Below are 22,847 nucleotides of genomic sequence, written 5' to 3'. Positions count from 1 at the left end.
TTATTCTCAGACACAGCCAGACACAGTGACAAAGTCCTTTCCATGTGGCTGAATTCAGACACGCAGACATGGGTGGCAACACACCTCAACATGGCTGTTATTCTCACACAGCCAGCACTGGATGACAGCATCCCTCATATGCGTTGGATATTCTGATACACAGCCAGGCCTGGGTGACAATGTCCTTCAATGTGGCTAATAATCTCATACACAGCCAACACTGTCTGACCATGTCTCACAGTACTGTTATTCACAGACACAGCCAGCAATGGGGGACAATGAACCTCACCATGGCTGTTACTCTCAGACAGAGCCATCTCTGGGTGACAGTGTCCCTCAACAGGTGACTGTTACTCTGGGACACAGCCAGCAATGGGTTACACCATCCCTCAGATGTGCCTGTTACTCTTATTCACAGCCAGCCCTCAGTAACAATGTCCCTCACATGTGACTATTATTCTCACACACAACCATAGTTTTCAGACATAGGCACATCTGGGTGACAATGTCCTTTAGATACAGCTGATATTCTCAGACACACACAGATATGACTGACACCATCCTTCATATATGCCTGTTAATTTCAGACACAGCCAGCCCTGGGTCACAGTGTCCCTCATATGTTGCTGTTACTCATAGCCACAGCCAGCACTGGATGACAATGTCTGTTAGATATGACTGTTATTCTCAGACACAGTCAGATCTGGGTGACACTCCCCTTTCAGACACATGCAGACAAGTGTGACGATGTACCTCACAAGTGGCTGCTATTCTCAGATACAGCCAGCATTGGGTGATACCATCCCTCAAAAGGGACTCTTATTCTAGTTGAAACCAGACCTGGATGCCAACATATCTCCACATGGCTGTTTTTGTGACATAGCTAGCACTGGGATACAACATCCCTCAAATGTGACCCTTGTTCTCAGACTCACCCGTTATTCTCAAATACAGACAGACTGGAGTGGCAATGTCCTTTACATGTGGCTGAAATTCTCAGACATGCAGACATGGGTGACAACATACCTCACACATGACTGAAATCTCACACAGACATGGGTGACAACATACCTCACACGTGGCTGAATTCTCAGACACACAGACATGGGTGACCAATGTACCTCACACGTGGCTGAATTCTCTGACACAAAGACATGGGTGACAACGTACCTCACACGTGGCTGAATTCTCAGACACACAGACATGGGTGACACTGTACCTCACACGTGGCTGAATTCTCAGACACACAGACATGGGTGACAACGTACCTCACACATGGCTGAATTCTCTGACACACAGACATGGGTGACAACGTACCTCACATGTGACTGAATTCTCAGACACACAGACATGGGTGACCAATGTACCTCACACGTGGCTGAATTCTCTGACACAAAGACATGGGTGACAACGTACCTCACACATGGCTGAATTCTCAGACACACAGATATGGGTAACAAACCTCACACATGGCCGATTTTCTCAGACACACAGACATGGGTGACAACGTATCTACTCATGGCTGATTTTCTCAGACAAGCCATCTCTGGGTGACAATCTCCTACACACATGAATGTTATTTTCAAGCACAGCTATCAGAAGGTGACAATGTATATCACATGTACCTGTTAATCTCAGAAACAGGCAGCCATAGTGCACAATGTCCTTTACAGGTACCTCACACATAGTTCTTATCAGCCACAGCCAGCAATGGGGTACAATGTCCCTCACTTATGGCTGTTATTCTCAGACACAGCCATTATTCTGAGATACAGGCAGACCTGACTATGTTCCTCAAAGGTGACTGTTATTCTCAGAAACAACTAGCACTGGGTGACACCAACCCTCGAACTCACTGTTATTCTCAGCCACAAGCAGCAATGGGCCTCAACTTTCCTCACATGTGACCATTATTCCCAGACACAACCATTATTTTCAGACACAGCCATACCTAGGTGAAACATACCTACACATGGTTAATAACGCTCATAGATGCACACATGAGTGACAACATATCTCACATGAGGCTGTTTTTCTTTTTCTTTTTTATTTGACAGGTAGAGTTATAGACAGTGAGAGAGACACAGAGAGAAAGGTCTTCCTTCTGTTGGTTCACTCCCCTAGTGGCCGCTACGGCCGGCAATGTGCCGATCCGAAGCCAGGAGCTGGGTACTTCCTCCCAGTCTCCTATGCGGGTGCAGGGACCCAAGCACTTGGGCCATCCTCTGCTGCCCTCCCGGGCCACAGCAGAGAGCTGGACTGGAAGAGGAGCAACCAGGACTAGTACCTGGCACCCCAACTGGGACTAGAACCCAGGGTGCCAGCGCTGCAGGCGGAGGATTAGCCAAGTGAGCCATGGCACCAGCCAACATGAGGCTGTTTTTCTCAGAGATCCCCAGCACTGGGTAACAATGTCCCACCCACATGACTGTTATTCACAGTTGCAACCAACATTGTGCAACAGTACCCTTTAGAAGTAGGTGGTACACTCAGAAATGTAGATCGAGATACATATTAACTCATGTGGGTCTGCTTCTCACAGACAAAGCCAGCATTGGGTAACACTGTCCCTCACAGAAGACTATTATTCTTAGACACAGCCAGTACTGGGTTACAATATGACTCACATGTGACCATTATTCTCAGACACAGCCAGAACTGGGTGACAATATCCTTTACATGTACTTAACACTCTCAGATAAAAACAGGCATGCTTGACAAAGTACCACACATGGCTTCTATTCTGACGTAGCCAGGCCAGGGTGATATCATTCATCATAAGAGACTGTTAGTCTCAAATACTGCCAGCACTCTGGCAACATCCCTCTCTCATGGCTGTTATTCTCAGTCACAGCCAACACTGAGTGACAATGTCCATCACATGTGACTGTTACACTAAACCACAGCCAGCCCTGGGTGGCATTAGCCCTCACATGTGACTGTTATTCTCAGCCACAGCCTTCCATGTGGCTGGTGTACTCAGACATGCAGACATGGGTGCCAACATACCTCACATGTGGCTGTCGCTGCTATTCTCGCACACAACCAGCCCTTGGTCACAACATCCTTCATACCTGGTAGATATCCTCAGAGCCAACTCTGAGTGACAAGGTCCTTTATGCATGGCTCACATGGCTGATATTCTCAGACACACACACACACACACACGGGTGACAACGTACCTCACACCTGGCTGTTATGAGACACTACTTACCCAGGGTGATAATGTCCCACATACGTTGCTGTTATTCTCACTCAGGCAGCACTGTTGACAATGTCCCTCACAGGAGACTATCATTCTTAGACACAGTCAGCATTGGACAACCACATACCTCAAATGTTGACGTTATTCTAAGAAACATTATTCTCAGATACAGACAGGTCTGGGTGACAGTGTGCCTCAATAGTGACTGTTACTCTCAGAGATAGTCATCCTGAGAGACTCCATACTTCACAGGTGACTTATTTTCAGACACAGTAAGCACTGGGTAGCACAAACCCTCACCATGACTGTCCTTCTCAGCCACAGCACAAACTGAATCACAAAATTCCTCACGTGACTATTCTTCCCAAATACAACCATTATTCCTAGATATAACCAGACCTGAGTGACACTGTCCTTTATAAGTGGCTGACAATATCAGACAACACAGACATGCGTGGTGATGTATGACCTCACACATGGCTTTCATTCTCAGACATAGCCAGCACTGGGTGACAATGTCCCTCACAGGAGACTGCTATTCTTGGAAGCAGATAGCATTGGATTACAACATGCCTCACTGTGACTATTAGTCTCAGAGCCCCACATTATTCTCAAACACAGTCATATCTGTGTGACAATGTCCCTCACAGGAGACTATTATTCTCAGAGAAAGCTTGCACTGCTCAACAACATACCTCACATGTGACTGTTCTGAAACACAACCATTATTCTTATACAGCCAGGCCTGGGTGACAGTGTGCCTCAGCAATGACAGTTATTCTCAGACAGTCATCCTAGGAGACAACATAGTTCACAGGTGACTAATTTTCAGAAACAGTCAGCATGGTAACACAAGCCCTCATCATGGCTGTTATTCTCAGCCATAGCCAGCACTGTGCCAAAACTTTCCTCACATGTAACTGCTAATTCCCAGAAAAAAAAACATTATTCTCAGACACAACCAGACCTGTGTTACAATGTCCTTTACATGTGGCTGATAACTTCAGACACACACATACAGCATGACAAAGTACCTATCCTGTGGCTTTCATTCTTAAACATAACCAGGTCTGGTTGACACAGTTCATCCCAGGAGACTGTTAGCCTCAAACACTGCCAGCACCAGGTGACAATATGCCTCACACATAACCATTATTCTCAGACACAGCTATACCTGGGTGACAATATCCTTTACATGCTGATACTCAGACACACACAGATATACTTGATAAAGTACTACACATGTGGCTTTCATTCTCAGACATAGCCAGGCCTGGGTAACAGCATTCCTCACTGGAGACTGTTAGCCTAAAACACTGTCAGCACTCTGTGCACTATCCCTCACAAGTGGATGGTATTCTCAGCCAACACTGGGTGACAACATCCATCATATATGACTGTTACACTCAGAGCCAGCTCTGGATGACACTGTCCATTTAAGTGCCTTTATTCGGGTCACTAATATCCTTGGATGACAACATACCTCAAATGTGTCTGTTTTCCTTAGACACAGTCAGCACTGGGTCACAATGTCCTTCACGAAACATTGTTCTTCTTACACTCAGCCAGTAATGAGTTATACCATGCCTTACATATGACCATTTTTCTCAGACATAGCCATACCAGGGTGACAATGTTCTTTACACATGGCTGATAAACTCAGACACACATGGACATGTGTAACAGGTACCTCACATGTGGCTTTCATTCTCATCAACAGCCAGGGCTGGGTGACATTGTTCCTCACAAAAAACTGTTAGTGTCAAACATTGCCAGCACTCTGTGGCTCCATCCCTCACAAGTGGCCGTTATTCTCACCACAGACAACAGTGGGTGACAACACAACTCACAAGTGACTGTTATTCTCATACAAAGCCAACACTGGGTAATGACATCGCACATGACTGTTACACTAAGACAGAGGCAGCCCTGGGTGACACTATCCCTGAAAGTAGTTGTTATTCTCAGACACTACCATCCCCATCTGACAACATACCTCGCATGTGTCAGTTTTTCTCAGACACAGCCAGCACTGAGTGACAACATGCCTCATACATGACCAATATTCTCAGACATAGCCATATCTGGTGACAATATGCTTTACACATGGTGGATAAACTCAGACATATACAGACATGTGTCACAAGTACCTCACATGTGGCTTTCATTCTCAGACACAGCCAGGTCAGGTAACATCGTTCCTCACAAGTGACAGCTATTCTCAAACATTACCAGCACTGTTAGACAACATGCCTCACACGTGGATGTAATTCTCAGCCATAGCCAGCACTGGTGACAATGTCCATCACACATGACTGTTACACTAAAACAGTCAGCTCTGGTGACACTGTCTCTCACATGTAGCTGTTATTCTCAGACAAAGCCAACACTGGATGACCACATCCATCACACATGACTATTATACTAAGACAGAGACAGCCCTGGGTGACACTGTCCCTGAAAGTAGCTGTTATTCTCAGATACCACCATCCCTGCCTGACAACATACCTCACGTGTGTCAGCTTTTCTCAAACACAGCCAGCACTGGGTGACAATGTCCCACACAGGAGACTGTCATTCTTAGACACAGCCAGCACTGGATAACCATATACCTCATGTGACCATTATTCTGAGAAACAACATTATTCTCAGATACAGCCAGGCCTGGATGACAATGTGCCTCAGTGGTGACTGTTATTCTCAGACACAGTCATCCTAATAAAGTACTTTACAGGTGACTTATTTTTAAATTCAGCACTGGGTTACACCAGCCTTCACTGTGGTTGCTATTCTTACACACAGCCCACATTTGGCCACAACATTCATCACATGTGACTATTATTCCCAGATACAACATTATTCTCAAACACAACCAGATCTAGGAGACAATATCCATTACACATGGCTGGTAATCTCAGACACATGCAGACACACATTACAACACATCTCACATTGTGGCTTTCATTCTCAGACATAGCCATGTCTGGATGGCATCGTATCTCCCAAGTGACTTAATCTCAAACACTGACACCACCCCTCACATGTGGCTGTTATTCTCAGACACTGTCAGCCAGAGGTAATAATGTTCCACCTTGACTGTCACTCTCACACACAGCAAGCCTTGGGTGATACCACCCCTCACAAGTAACTATTATTCTCAGCCGTAGCTAGCACAGGACAAGAACAATCCTCACATGTGGCCATTATTCTCATACTCAGCTCAGTGACAGCCCAGTGTGACATGTCCCTCACAAGAGACTGCTACTCTCAGACACTGCCAGCACTGGGTGACAACATACCTTACACAGGGCTGTTTTTCTCTGACACAGCCAGCACTGGTCGACAATGTCCCTCACACATGGTTGTTACTCTCAGACACTGGCAACCTTGGGTGACAATGTCCCTTACACATGGCTGTTTCTGTGAGAGACAGCTGACCCTGGGTGACAATGTCCCTCACATGTGGCTGTGATTCTCAGACACAGCCAGACCTGGTTTCAATGTCCCTTACAAGTGGCTGTTATTCTAAGACACTCAGACATGGGTGACAATGTACCTCAAACATGGCTGTTCTCAGACACAGCCAGTCCTGAATGACAATATCCCTCACACATGACTATTCTCAGTGACAATGTCTAAATTTTTAAAATGTATACCACAGAGCATTGCTTTTTTAGAGTTGAGCCAATACTCTCAGTCCTAATCCTTGCTTCCTGATTACCTAAAGTTCAAGTGCTATATCAGGTCTGACAACCCCAGTGTGGTGCTATTTGTAGATTCTAGCGTAACATGTGGAAATTCCTAGCGTTATATCTGGCTAGCCTATCTTCAAAATGGTGGCCCTCTGTGGAGGCTGCAGCTCTGACAGTTTGCAGTTTCTAGCAGGAATCATGCTAAGAACACTTTTTTCTTAAATTCTCACCCTTATGTTTTAGTTCGGGGCTGTCACCAGTGACTCCATCTGAACTCCCATATTTCCTCCTTGCCATCTTGTGTGTGTCCCAGCACATGGGGGAGGAAAGATTGACAACCAGGCTTCAGTGTCAGAAACCATTTTAGCAATATTTAAGCAACAAAGGGGTAGAAAGAGGGATCCCTAGACTATGTTTACCTGGACTTCATTGCTAAAACAACTTACTGACTTCTGCAGGTACCATTATCACACCACCATAATCTCACTAGAAAGTATACTTCTATAGAATTCTCACAGGAAATAGATGCAAAACTCAGAAAGGAAATGTATAACAAAATATCATAAAATCACATTTGCATCTTAAAAATATTTAACAGAGGCTGGCATTGTGGCATAGCAGGTTAACCCACTGCCTGTGATGCCGGCATCCCATATGGGTGCAGCTTCATGTCCTGGCTGCTCTACTTCCAATCCAGCTGCTTGCTAATATGCATGGGAAAGCAGCAGAATATGGTCCAAGTGCTTGGGCCCCTGCCACCCATGTGGGAGAAGCTCCTGGAACCTAGCTTTGGCCTGGGCCAGCTCAGGTCATTGCAGCCATTTGGTGAGTCAATCAACAGAAGGAAGATCTAATTCTTTCAAATAACCATTTTTTAAAAAGTTAAACAAGCTGGTGCCACGGCTCAATAGGCTAATCCTCTGCCCAGCAGCGCCAGCACACCGGGTTCTAGTCCCAGTCGGGGTGCCGGATTCTGTCCTGGTTGCCCCTCTTCCAGGCCAGCTCTCTGCTGTGGCCAGGGAGTGCAGTGGAGGATAGCCCAAGTGCTTGGGCCCTGCACCCCATGGGAGACCAGGAGAAGCACCTGGCTCCTGCCATCGGATCAGTGTGGTGCGCCGGCCGCGGCGGCCATTGGAGGGTGAACCAATGGCAAAGGAAGACCTTTCTCTCTGTCTCTCTCTCTCTCACTGTCCACTCTGCCTGTCAAAAAAAAAAGTTAAACAATATAAGTCTAACAGACATTATAGTTTGTTGATTATTTCCATTAAGTACATTAAAAATGTTTATTTACCATATAGTAATCTCATATTTGGAAAACTCTCAAAGTTAGCAAGCCTAACCAAGAGAGACTTAGGTTATCATTATACACATTCTAAGTTAACTCAGATTGGTATCACCTCTCCACACTGAGAATCTGATCCTTTGAGAATTCCAGGGATACACCTGAAAGTCAGAAGTCCCAGTTCAGAACTTCAAACCACTGGGTCAAAATAAGATCTTAGATCACTGTCAAAGTGATAATCCATTTAATCTGAGTTCTCAGCCAAAGCTGTAAGCCAGATCTAAACAGAGTTAAGGTGATCCAACATTCTTAAATAGGGGCTGACATTGTGGCATAGTGGGTAAAGCTTCTGCCTGTAACACCCACATCCCATATGGGCACTGTTTCATGTCCCAGCTGCTCCAGTTCCAATCCAGCTATATTCCAACTGCCTGGGAAAAACAGGAGAAGATGGACCAAGTGTTTGGGTCCCTGCCAGCCATGTGGGAGACCTGGACAAAGCTCCTGGCTCCTGCTTTAGCCTTGATGAACCCTGAGCATTGTGGCAATCTGGGGAGTGAATAAGCAGATGGAAGATTTGTCTCTTCCTCTCTCCTTCCCTGAACCTCCACTCTCTCTGTAAATTTGATATTCAAATAAATGCATCTTTATGTAAAAAAATTATTTGTATTTATTTGAAAGGCAGAGTTACAGAGAGAGGTAGAAAGAGAAAGAGAGGCCTTCCATCCACTGGTTCACTCCTCAAATGGCCACAATGACTGGGGCTGGGCCAGGATGAAGCCAGGAGCTTCTTCCGAGTCTCCCATGTGGGTTCTTGGGCCCAAGAACTTTAGGCCATCTTTGGCTTCTTTTCCAGATGCATTGGCAGGGAGTTGGATTAGAAGTGGAACAGCTAGGACTCGATCTGGCACCCATGTGGAATGCCAGTGCCATAGTCCAGGGCTTTAATCTGCCCTTGCCACAGCACTGGCCCCCATAAAAACACCTTAAAAACAAAATATGGAGATGATTCCAAGATGGCAGAAAAGGGGATGATGCATTGCACTGGGCTAGGGATAAACAGTAATACATACATACATACATAAATACATACATACATTTTCAGGAAGAGTTAGAAAAATGCAGTGGAAATTCTACGGAAGGAAGAGGAATGCTGTGGATCTGTGTGCAAGGTACAGGTGCATGGCATGAACACAGACACAACACACAACTCTAGCAGCTGAGAGCCAGCTCTGGAGATTGAGGTGAGATCAGACTGCAGCAACCCGTGCCATTGGTAATATAGCTGGAGCGAGAGTGTGGCTCAAGTCTGGTCTGGAGCCCTTAGAGGGAGAGGGTACCTGCTGACAATTCTAAAAAGGAGGAGGGTAGTCACTTCCTCTCACCCATCCCCCTACAATGGCACCCAGCAGCCAGCTGAGAGAGGGTGGGTACCCTTTTGGGGATAAGGGGCAGCTGCGGAAGCCCTTGTGCACACACACAGCAACTGACTGAAACATCATCTTCTCAGCAGTACTGGCAGCTGCAGCTCCAGTGTACCTGGCAGGCAGAAGTCAACATTCAGCCAGAGGCCCTTGCATAATACATGTGATCCTCTAGCAGAGGGAAAATCTGTGTTCTCCATTTTGGCTGGCTGGGAGGATTAATGGGGAGCTGGGTACCCATGTAGGACTGTGAGGCAGACCTAGCCTCCCAACATACCACAGGATCCGGGACTCAAACCTACTAGGCAGAGCACCGACAGGCAGCTGCCTCTAGGAACATCTGCCTCTCTGTGCATCAGACAGGCTAGTGGGGCTGAGCAGATATTCCATGCTAACAGAAAGCAGAAAAGGGCAGATGTAGCCATCCTAATATCAGACAAAATACACTTTAAGATAAAAACCGTTAAGAGACAAAGAAAGACACTAAGCAATGATTAAGCGATGAATATGAATATGTGACCATAATAAATGTATGGGTACCTGGCTACTTAAAATAAATGTTAAAGTATCTAAAGGGAGACATAGACTCCAATACAATAATAACGAGGGACTTCAATATGCTACTTTCATCATTGGACAGATCAAATAGAAAAAAAAAATCAGCAAGGAAACAACAGAACTAATTGATAATATGGGTCAAATGGACCTAACTGGTATTTAAGGGTGCTGGTTCCAGTCCTGGCTGCTCCACTTCCAATCCAGTTCTCTGCAATGGCCTAGGAAAGCAGTATAAGATGGCCCAAGTCCTTGGACCCCTGCACTCACACAGGAGACCTGGAGGAAGCTACTGGCTCTTGGCTTTGGATTGGTGTAGCTCCAGCCATCGTGGCCATCTGGGGAGTGAACCAGCGGATGGAAGACCTCTCTCTCTCTCTCTCTGCCTCTCCTTCTCTCTGTGTAACTCTTTCAAATAAATAAATAAATAAATAAATCTTTTTAAATATATACAAAAGATCAGTGAAATGAAGAGGTTTTTTGAAAAAAAATTTTTAAAAAATGATACATCATTGGCCCAACAAAAAGAGGGAAAAGAACCAAATCAATAAAATCAGAGATAAAAAGGAAATGTAACAACAGATATGACAGAAATAACAAAGAATCATCAGGCATTACTACAAATTACTACAATGAGCTGTATGCCAAAAATTTGGAAACCCAAGAAGAAATGGGTAGATTCCTGGACACAATCTACCAAAACTTAGGCATGAAAACAGAAAACCTAAACAGACCAATAACCAAGACAGAAAAGACCCTCCCAACCATGAAAATCCCAAGGTCTGATGGCTTCACTGCTGAATTCTATCAGACATTTAAAGAACTCCAACAATTCTCAAACTATTCAAAAACAATTGAAAGTGAGGGAATCCTCCCAAATTCCTTCTACGAAGCCAGCATCACCTTAAGTCCTAAACCAGAAAAAGATACAACAAAGATTACTACAGACCAATTTCTCTGATGAACACATACACAAAAATCCCCAACAAAATACTATCCAACCAAATCCAACAACACATCAGAAAGATCATTCACCTGGACCAAGTGGGATTTATCCCTGGTATGCAGTGATGTCTCACATTGGCAAGTCAATAAATGTGATACATCACACTAACGAACTGGAGAACAAAAACCGTAAGATTATCTCAATAGAGGCAGAGAGTATTTGATAAAATACAACATCCTTTCATGATGAAAACCTTGGGTATAGAAGGAATATTTCTCAACACAATCAAGGCAATTTATGACAAACCCACGGTCAGCATCTTACTGAATGGGGAAAAGCTGGAAGCATTCCCACTAATATCTGGAACCAGACAAGGATGTCCACTCTTATCAATGCTATTCAATACAGTCCTGGAAGTTTTAACCAGAGCCATTAGGCAAGAAAAACAAGTCACAGAAATACAAATTGGGAATGAGGAAGTCAAACCATTCCTATTTGCAGCTGACATGATTCTATATACAGGGGTTCCAAAAGATTTCACTAAGAGACTATCGGAACTCTACAGAAGAGATTGGTAAAGTGGTAGGATATATAGACAATGTTTTAACTGAAAAAGAACTTTTAAGATCAGTCCCATTCACAATAGCTCCAAAAAGAATAAAATATCTTGGAATAAATTTAACCAATGACAAAGATGTCTTCAACGGAAATTATAAAACATTGAAGAAGGAAAAAGAGACACAAAAAATAGAAAAATCTTTCATGTTCATGGACTGGAAGAATCAATAGCATCAAAATGCTATTGAAAGCAATGCAAGATTCAATATGATCCAAATCAAAATATCAAGGACATTCTTCTCAGATCTAGAAAAAAATTTCAAATATGCATACAGAAACACAACAGACCCTGAATACCTAAAACAATCATATACAACAAAACCAAAGCTGGAGGCATCACAATGCTAGATTTCAAGATATACTACACAGCTGTTACATTCAAAACTGCCTGGTACTGGCACAAATACAGATGCGTAAACAAGTAGAACAGAAATGAAACCCCCCAAATCAATCTATGCACCTACAACGAGCTTATCTTTGACAAACGAGCTAAAAATCAATCCCTAGAGCAAGAATAGTCTTTTCAACAAATGGTTCTGAGGAAACTGGATCTCCATGTGTTGAAGTATGAAATAAGACCCTTACTCTTACACCTTACACAAAAATACACTCAAAATGGATCAAAGACCTAAGTATATGACCCCAATTACCATCAAATTACTAGAGAACATTGGGGAAACTCTGCAAGACACTGGCAAAGGCAGAGACTTCTTGGAAAAGACCCCAGAAGCACAAGCAATCAAAGCCAAAATTGACACATGACATTATATCAAGCTGAGAAGCTTCTTCACTACAAAAGAAACACTCAGGAAAGTGAAGAGGTAATCAACAGAATGGGAGAAAATATTTGCAAACTATGCAACTGATAAAAGGTTAATATCCAGACCCTATAAAGAGCTCAGGAAATTCAACAACAAAACAAACATTCCAGTTAAGAAATAGGCAAAGGATTTTAAAAGGCATTTTTCAAGAGAGGAAATGGCCAATAGACACTTGAAAAAATGTTCAGGATCACTAGCCACTAGAGAAATGCAATTCAAAACCATAATGAGGTTTTACCTTATCCCAGTTAGAATGGCTCTCATACAGAAATCAACAAACAATGAATGCTGGCAAAGATGTTGGGGGAAAGGTACCATAATCCACTGTTGGTGGGAATGTAAACTGGTACAGCCACTGTGGAAGACAGTATGAAGATACCTCAGAAATCTAAATATAGACCTACCATATGACCCAGACATCCCACCCCTGGGAATTTATCCAAACCAAAAGAAATCAGCATATGAAAGAGTTTTCTGTACCCCCATGTTTATAGAGCTACATTCATAATAGCTAAGCTATGGAATCAACCCAGATGTCCATCAACTGACAACTGGATAAAGAAATTATGGTAGTTGTACACTATAGAGTACAATTCAGCTTTTAAAAAAATGAAATTCTGTCTTACTACATATGATCTTTGCCAAAAGGCTGAGAAGCAATAAAATCCTGTCTTTTGCTGCAAAATGGATGCAACTGGAAACCATTATGCCTAGTGAAATAAGTTCCAAAAAGATAAATATCATGTTTTCCCTGATCTGGGGTAACTAATGGAGTACATAAAATCTAATGTTTTGAAGTAAAATGGACATTTTGATATTCAATGAAAATTTACAGCACTTGTCTACTATTTTTCCTTCATATCATTTGTTGAACTCTTAGTGTAGGGGCATAAGGTAAACTGAAAATACATCTTGGTAAAAATTAAGAGTGGGCCTGGTGCTGTTGCACAGCAGGTAAAGCCATCATCTGAAGTGCCAGCATCCCATATGGTTTGAGTCCCAGCTGCTCCACTTCTGATCCTTCGTACAGTTTGTGTGCATGAGTGAGTGGAGTACACAGTGGGGTATACTAGGGTGTGAGCTCACCCTAGACAGTCGGGTCACCTTGGCACAGAGAAGGGCTGAGACTGAGGACATGCCAGGCATCAGGATCATCTCCTCCTCCTCCACTGACAACACAGGAGATCTACCACACCCAACATAGGTGTCACTCTGGATTCATGTCCCACCCACAAACAATGACCTGAACTCCCTGGCCCCACCCAGCACACCCCTCTGGATATCTGCTAAAGGTACAGGCATGCCTTAAAAGCACAGTTCCAAGAACAAAGCCTTCAGGAAAGATAACAAGCTCTCTTCTATGGACTGGGGAAGCAGTGGAAGATGGCCCATGTTCTTGGGCTTCTGCACCCATATGGTAGACCTGGAAGAAGCTCCTGGCCCCTGTCTTCAGATTGGCCCAATTCTAGCCATTGTGGCCATTTGGGGAGTGAACCAGCAGATACAAGACCTCTTTTTCTCTCTCTGTAACTCTGCCTTTGAAATAAATAAATCTTTTTTAAAAAATTAAGAGTGGTAATAGGAGAGGGAGGAGGCAGAAGGGTTGAAATGCAGGTGGGAAGTATCACTATGTTTCTAAATTTGTAGATATGAAATACATCAAACTTTTATACCTTATTAAATAAAATATAAAACACAAAAAAACATAAAAACCAGATAAATAATGGTAACTCTTTTAAGAGTCAGTTCTTGAATTTGCTGGAAGGGATACTAATTTGGTGAATGATAAAATCAATAATTTGGATTAATGAGATGATACAAAAGAAATAAATGTAGCATCTTATCATCAAGTTAAAAAATAAGCAGGGAAAGTGTAATTTTGGGGAGATCCAAATGGCTGGGTAGGGAAAGAGACATACCAAATTGGACTATGGGAAGACAGACCAGGGAGGAGCCACTTTCCCAGGGGACAGGAGGAGAGGTTTTCAGTGGAAAGTCTACATAAAGAGGAGACTCTGACGATTAGCAAAGGCCAAACACACAGCAACAAGCAAGATGCCCCCAGCCCCTCCCCATTCAGCAGCTGTGGAGACGCCATCTTCTGAGATTGCAGCAAGGGCAGCCTACAGCACCCCATGCACCACTGGTGCCCTTATCTGAGGGAGAACCCAGGGGTTCCACTGACTTGAGTCCAGCCTGAAGAGCTGGCAGGGGCAGGGCAGCCACTTAACCTTGAAGGGAGGGTACACTGCTTTCCTACCCTCTCTGCACCAACACCCCTGGAAACTAGTGGGATGGAAGGGGTACATCTTCCCAGAGGAAGGTGAGTGGAGGTTGCTGCATCCCATATGCCCCCAATGGACTTTGGGGGAGAAATCCATGGTCCCCACTGACTTCAGGTCTGGCCTGAGGAGTTGGCAAGGGCTCCAGTAAGCATGGTGAAGGGAGGGTACGTTGCTCCCTTCACGTGCCCCTAACACTAGACTCAGCTTCCTGAGATAGAGTACCAGGCAATGTTTATCAGGCAGACAGCTGGCTCCAGCATCCAGGCATCTCTCTCTGTGGACAGGGAGGCTCAGATGGTGGAGAACAGATCTCTTCCACTCTGACTGTGGGAGCCCTGCACCCTGTGGCTGTGATTGGCAAGGAAACTTATAAGGGTGTGGGGGTGTGGGTGGGTCTTTAGGTAATCACTGGGTCTGACTCCAGAAGCTCAGAATTCCCTGAGTGCTGGGCATGGTCATTGTGGAGGGGTTCTTTAATCACACAACGGACCACACAGATCCTTCGTACAGTTTGTGTGCATGAGTGAGTGGAGTACACAGTGGGGTATACTAGGGTGTGAGCTCACCCTAGACAGTCGGGTCACCTTGGCACAGAGAAGGGCTGAGACTGAGGACATGCCAGGCATCAGGATCATCTCCTCCTCCTCCACTGACAACACAGGAGATCTACCACACCCAACATAGGTGTCACTCTGGATTCATGTCCCACCCACAAACAATGACCTGAACTCCCTGGCCCCACCCAGCACACCCCTCTGGATATCTGCTAAAGGTACAGGCATGCCTTAAAAGCACAGTTCCAAGAACAAAGCCTTCAGGAAAGATAACAAGTATTATCCCAGATGTGTAAAAATAAACATAGAAATATAAGAAACATGAACACAGAAACAGTATGACTCCCAAAATAGAACACAGAAATACTTCAATATTAGGTCAAAGACCAGGAGGTTGATAAAATGCCTGAAAAGGAATTCACAAGAATGATTATAGGATTACTCAAAAACACAAAGAAGCAATTACATGAATTAAACAAATTCATATATGACATGGATGAGAAATTCTGCTTGGAAATAGACTTATTAGAGAAAAATCAAACTGAAATATTGGAAATGAATAATTCAATTATACCACATAAAAATACAGTGGAAAGCCTTAACGACAGACTTGGTGGCACAGAAGAAAGAATATCTGAACAAGAAAACAAATCTTTGGAAATATCTTAGACAAAAAACAAAAGAAAAAATGAAAAAAAAGTGTTCAAGATCTATAGGATAGCATCAAATGGCCAAATATACATCTCTTAGGAGTTATTGAAGTAATGCCAAAACACAACGGCTTACAAGACTTATTCAGTGAAATAACACCAGAAAATTTCTCTAATTTGAAGAAAGAAATGGACATCCAATAAAGGAAGTACATAGAACCCCAAAAAGATGTAATCCAAGATCTTCACCATGACACATTATATTCAAACTTTCAAAGTAAAACCAAGAAAAGATCTGAAAATGTGCGAGAGAAACACCAGATTATCTTTAAAGAAACTCCAATTAGATTGACAGATTTCACATCAGAAACCTAGGAGAGAATGGAGAGACACTGACCTGTTTATTTTTTAAGAAAACAACCAAACGTCCCCAGTAAGAGGCTACTGGAACTCATAAAGTTTGACAAAGTGTCAGGAGATAAAATGAACCCACAAAAACCAGTAGTATTTGTATACACAAATAATGCCATGTCAGTACCATTCATAATAGCTACAAAACAATTTAAATATATTGAGATAAATTTAACCCAGGTGTATGTAACCTCCATAATGATGATTACAAAACATTAAGGGACGAAACAGAAGACCACACACATACACACCAAAAAAATGGAAAAACCTCCCATGTTCATGAATTGGAACAATTAGTATCATAAAAATATCCATATTACCCAAAGCAATGTAGAAATCCAATGCAATACCAATCAAAATACCAAGCACACTCTTCAGATTGAGAAAAGACAATTCTAAAATGTGTATGGAAACACAGGAGACTCCAAATAGCTAAAGCATCCTTAATAAAAACAAAGCCAGAGGCACTGCAATACCTGATTTCAAGTCATATTTCAGGGCAGTTATAAATCAAAACAGCCTGGTACTGACACAATAATAGACTTATTGACCAATGGAACAGAATAGAAACCCCGGAAATCAATCCATGCATCTGCAACCAACTCATCTTCGACAACAAGCTAAAAATGATTCCCTAGAGAAATGACAATCTCTTCAACAAACGGGGTTGGGAAAATTGGATCTCTACATGCAGAAGTTTGAAAACAAGAATGCTATTTTACATCCTATACAAAAATCAACTCACAACAGATCAAGGATCTAAAGCTAACACCTGAAACCACCAAATTATTAGGAGTAATCAAGGGAAACTCTAAAGGACAAAGCCTTCTTGGATAAGATCCAAGAAGCACAGGAAATAAAGGCTGAAATAGACAAATGAGATTATATCAAGCCAAGAAGCTTCTGCACAGCAAAGGATACACACAGAGACAAGGACAGAATTCAAGAAAATATTTGCAACCTCTTCATCTAATAAAGGATTAAATCTAAAATATAAAAGGAGCACAAGAAATTACAAAACTAATAAACAATTCAGTGAAGAAATGGGCAAAGAATATTTTTCAAGGGTGAAATAAAAATGAACAACACGTGAAAATATGCTCAGGATCACTAGCCATCAGGGAAATGAAAATAAAAATCACAATAAGGTTCCACCTCACCCAAGTCAGAATGGCTCTCTTACAAAAATAAAAAACAACAGATTCTGGTGAGGATATGGAGAAAAAGATACCTTAATACACTGATGATGCAAATGTATGCTAGTAAAACCATTATGGAAGACAGTACAAAGATTCCCCAAAAATCTGAAAATAGATCTACCATATGACCCAGTCAGCCCACTCCTTGGAATTTACCCAAAGGAAATGAAATCAGCGTATGAAAGAGTTATCTGTACTTCCATGTTTTTAGCAGCAGTTCAAATCACAATAGCTAAGATATGGAACCAACCCACACATCCATAAGCTGATGACTGGATAAAGAAAATGTAGGGCCAGCATTGTGCCATAGCAGGTAGACACTGGCTGTGATGCTGGCATCATATATAGGTGCCAATTTGTGTCTCAGCTGGTCCACTTCCAATCCAACCCCCTGCTAATGCATGTGGGAAACATCCATGTGTCAAACCTGGATGAAGCTCTTGGCTTCAGCTCCTGGCTTCACCTGGCCCAGCCCTGGCTATTGCAGCTATTTGGAGAATGAACCAGAGGATGGAAGATCTGTCTCTCCCTCTCTCACTCTGTAACTGTCTTTCAAATAAATATTTAAAAATGTGGTATAGATACATGATAGAATACTACTCAGCTATAAAAAAGAATGAAATACTGTCTTTTGCAACAAAATGGATGCAACTTGAGACCATTGTGCTTAATGAGAACCAAAAAGAAAAATGTTTTCTGTGATTTGTAGCTAATATTGTGTACAAAAAAGTAATGTATATGAGTAAAATTGAGATTTTGATTTGATTACTGTTTATAACCCTTGTCTATACTCCTGTAGAACACTGGTCTTCCTACTTTCTATTTGTTGAATTATTTAGTGAGTAGATGGTTAAGCCTGGGACTATAAAATAAGTTGAAAGTATGTTATCACAAAAATCAAGAAAAAATAAAGGAAAGAAGGAAGAGGGAGGGAGGGAAGTATAATTATGGGCTTAAAATCATATATATGAGATATATGGAATCTGTTCTCTTTATGTATGTAGAAAAGAAGTCTTCCAAGCAATCAAAACTCAAGAAATCTTCCAGGGCATACAGCACCATTTTTAACTAAGCCAGTTACAGAGAAAAAGCCTTGGTTACAAGGATTAGCATGTGGCATCAACATGTGATTCCACTCTTTCTACCAACAAATGCTCCATAATCTGTCCATTACAATCTTCACATGAACCAAAAGGGTTTTTGCACTGTTTAAAGTTCTAATTTATATGGCCAACCTTGTATCTATGAATCAATTAAAACAGAGCTCTTGAAGAGTTTTTGACCAGACACAACATACATCCTGACACACATATGTTACAAGACAGAATAAAGCAGTTTCTGCAAGTTTTTGACATCGCCAATGCCTTTTGATTACCATCAGCTAATCAGAATCACTTCTTAGTCTTAGTTGCCCGAGTTAACCATAACTTCTCTCAGAGCCTGCAGGAGAAACACCTGAGATAACTCCAGACACACTGAAGCGCCAGCATTTTCACAAGAAAACTGCGTCTTCGTTTCGGATTTAGTTGGCACCGCGGTAGTTAAGAAGTGCTTTGGGCTGCACGGTAGGATTTCTCCTTCTGCACTGCCAATTGCACCCGCGGCTTCGAGGGGATTTAGAGATTTTATGAGGGGAGCACCCGCCTGGGCTCGCCCCCGCAGGAGCTGTGGCTCCAGTCTTGCAGTAGGAAGCTCCTAGCCAGCCGCCGACACAGCCGGCAGGCTCACGCCGCTCTGCTTATCGGCCATCTCCCCCGGTGTCACCTCAGCCACAGGTCGCCCGAGCAGCCATGACATGGCCCGAGGGGCGTTCAGACGCAGCAGTCTCTCCCCAAGGAGTGAAATTCTCTCTCCCAAACCGCGTCCTCCGTGTGCGGTGGCTGGGGTGGCAGAATCTCCCACCCGCGGGCCCAGAACTAGGCCCCCGAGAGACCGGGCCCGCGGGCCTGATGCGGCCCGCGATCTGCCGAGTTCCAAACCCACCAGGCAGAGGACCGAGCGAACACGCACACGCAGGTGCGGCTGCTCCACAGAGGAACACCCGGCAGGAGCGGGCGGACCAGCTGCCCACTACAGCGGGGGACAGCCAGAAACATCACCTGTGATCCGGAAGGCGCGCCCCGGCTCCCAGAGGAGCCGCCAGGGCCCCAGCGGCAGCAGCGGCTCCTCACAGCCAGGGCCTGAGCCGGAAGCACGCTCGCCCCTCGCGCCTCTGCCATCCGGAAGTGCACGGGACCCAATTGGAGCCGCCGGTGGGCGGGGTCTGAGCTGCGGCAGGTGCACCCTGGGAAGGTGGGAGGATCCAATCGCCAGTTACAGACAGCGTTGCACGCCGTCACACCTGGTTCGCTCCCTGGGCTTCTCTCGGCTCCATTTACCTGCCTGGGAGCCCCATCGGGAGCCCAGCAACTCCCCAGAAAAGCCCCAGGAAGTGTGTACAGGCAGCTGATGCCACAGCAGGGAGAGTCCACGTCGCGGGGTCCGCTCGCCGCGAGCACCCCGACCCTGGCCCTGCTCCCCTAGTGTGAGAGGGCTCGGCCAGCACCATCAGGCCCCTGCTGCTCCCCCGGGACCGCCAGTGCACCCGAGACGGGAGCTGGCGAGAGGAAACGGTTACCCCAAGACTGAGCTCTGGATCCGCAGTGTGCTGCTGCCCTCCCACGCCGGCACGAGGGCTTTCCTACGGGAGGGGAGCTGCCATGAGCCAGCCTGCCGACCGTGAGGCCGCCGCCTGGCTCCGCTCTGAGGCGGCCTGGAGCGCAGCTGGGTGCAGCTGATGGCAGCACATTCCCAGCTGGGTGCGAGGTCGGCCTCTCCAAGGCATCTCCGTATGCAAACACCGTGAGTCACTGGTGGCAGGCGCTGTACAGCTCCAGCCGGGCTGTCGGCCTGGATGTGAAATGGGAAGGAAGATGCCTTGGTTACAGCCACAGGCCGCCTGTGCAAGGGTGAAACGGGCTCCCCAGAAGGCACTTTCTCAGGTCCCCGGGCGAGGAGCTGCTCCCTCTCGGTTTCTCCTGTCTGCCTGACCTTTACCTCCATTGGAAATTAATGTTTAACCAGCGCACCAGGCTCAAGTTGCAAGGTCAGGCCAGACACAGGCTCCAGGCTGTGAAGAGAGCACCAAGCACCTGCTCTGGCTGCCGGCTGCTGCTGCAGGTTTGCACAGCCCTGAGGCCTGGGAGGCCCACCAAGGCAAGTGGACCTCTGGGGATGGGAATGCCAGCAGGTGAGCGGCTGCTTGTGTCCTGGCCAGAGTGCTGTGGTCCCCTGTTTGCTAATTGATGGTTAACTGGCTTGCCGGGTTGGGTAGTTTCTGCCAAACCTGACCCCTCCTGTGGGAGGTCCGCTCCGTGGGGTCCATGCACCTGCTCGCACGCACAGCCACCCCAGAACTTGCATGGGGTGAGGGGCTGCAGCCAGCACGGCTCCTCCTCGCCTACCCCGGTGCCACCACCACAGTGCCCAGGACCCAGGCTCCGCAGGCATGGGCTCTTTGTCTCTGCATTCAGGAGCTGCCCCAGCTCTCAGCCCTGGCTCATCGGTGGGGGGGGGGGGAGCATCTCCCCCTCACTGTGAAGCCGTCACAGTGGTGACTGCAGGGTGGGAGAGTCCCTTCGCTTCCTCACCTCCACAGACCCACCCCTCCTCGTGCCTGTCTCCTGCCCCCAGCATGTACCCCGACATGATCCCCGGGGCTCAGCAGGGGCTGCTTTGCACCGGGGAAGGGGTCCACTCTACTGGAGCACCGGGCATTCACCCAGCCCCAGGCTTGGCTAGTCCCTGACCAAGGCCCGCTCTCCCTGTGTGCCACGGGTGAGGCAAGGTGCCTCTGCTCCCCAAGTAGGAGAGGTTTCAGCTCAGGGGATGTGTGGTTGCCAGTCCTGCATGTTGCTGTCGCTTCCCACAGAGCTGCAGCTGCCCGGCCAGGTCCTGCCTCTCCCCTGTGCTCAGGGCTGATCTAGAAGTTGGCGGGGGCAGGGTGAGCTAGCCTCCGGCCGTCTTGCCCTCAGTGCCCATGGCCTAATCTCCTTACCGCCTGTGGCCCGAGCTGGCTGTGCACCGGCTGGGCCAGGGCTCCGCACAGATCCTGCCCATGGGCTGATTCCCTGCCACCACGGAGGTCTCTGCCTGTGTCCCAGCTCTGGGGGAGTCATCTCACTTAGCTGCTCCCTTGCGTGCTGTGCTTAGGGGACCCCCGCTCTGCACTGCACCGCAGGCCCTGGACATGCAGGGTGTGTGTGTGTATGTGTGCACATGTGTGGTGCGCATGTGTGCACAGCTGTGCATGTACGTGCATAGGGTCAGGAGCAGAGGAACTACTCCCCATCCGGGTGGGCCCTGCTCACCACCTTGTCTGCCGCGTGCAGCTGGGGGGTGGGCGGTGGGCACTCCCCGCTGTTGCTGCTCCCTGGGGAGGGGGACATGCAGAGCAGGAGGCAGGTGGGATGTGGGAGGCTCATGGAACCAGCACGGCAGGCCCCCAGGAATCCCCTTGCAGAAGGAGCAGGCCCTGCACAGGGCCCCTCACTGTCTTCCTGGGACGGAGGCTGGGGTCTCGCACCCTGACCAGGACACAGGTCCCATTTCCCCGGGGCTTTTTCCCCGCGACTGCAGGCCCCTCTCCTGGCCCCATCCTGCCAGGGCAGCTCGCACGCCCTGCAGGGCGAGCAGGGGATGCTCTGGGTAAATAATGCAGAGCCGGCTGCGCTGATTGGCTTCGAGGAGGCGGCCACTTTGTCTACATAAATGGCAATCGCATCCTCCATGCCATTTAACTGTCACGGCGCAGCAGAGGACAGAGAGCAAGCACCTCCGGCTGCTGTGAGTACCGCTCTTTGTCTGGCTGGCTCCTGCGGGGCCGTGACCCTGGGTTGGGGGTGGGAGGTTTGCGGCTGACTCTGGCTGTGTCTGTGTCCTCTCCTTGGCTGCCCAGGATATCTGGCAACCCGGGTGTGGAAGTTTCTGAGAAGGCAGGCACCTGCTAGTCGGGCCTGATTTTTGGTGCCATCTCCAAGCAACAGGTCAGGCAAACGATGAGGAGCTTCCGATTGTTTCCCAGGCCGTGTTCTCTGAGCCGCGATGGCAGCTGAGCCAGACTGGTGCGTGTGCCTTTGGAGCCCACGGAGGCCACTCTATGGGGTGAGGAAGGAGGAAACTATGGAGCCGTGCAGAGCCGGGTTTGCACCTGCGAGGGCAGCCCCC

The 22,847-nt window shown here is 46.3% G+C and overlaps 1 protein-coding gene across 2 annotated transcripts in view; it reads left to right on the top strand.

The window, feature by feature from the left end:
* The first annotated feature begins 20,730 nt into the window (after window positions 1–20,730).
* DDC (dopa decarboxylase) overlaps window positions 20,731–22,847 on the top strand; it is a 45,204-nt gene continuing 43,087 nt past the window's right edge. Inside the window, exon 1 of one of the 2 annotated variants that reach the window (XM_062179105.1) lies at window positions 20,731–20,837. The gene's annotated coding sequence lies outside the window, so the exon portion shown is untranslated. Of the gene's footprint in view, window positions 20,872–22,847 lie in introns of both variants that reach the window. The other variant, XM_062179106.1, reaches the window with a different exon arrangement.

Source organism: Lepus europaeus, chromosome 20, assembly GCF_033115175.1.
Source record: "Lepus europaeus isolate LE1 chromosome 20, mLepTim1.pri, whole genome shotgun sequence".
Taxonomy (NCBI): domain Eukaryota; kingdom Metazoa; phylum Chordata; class Mammalia; order Lagomorpha; family Leporidae; genus Lepus; species Lepus europaeus.
This window is presented reverse-complemented; position numbering and strand designations above follow the sequence as displayed.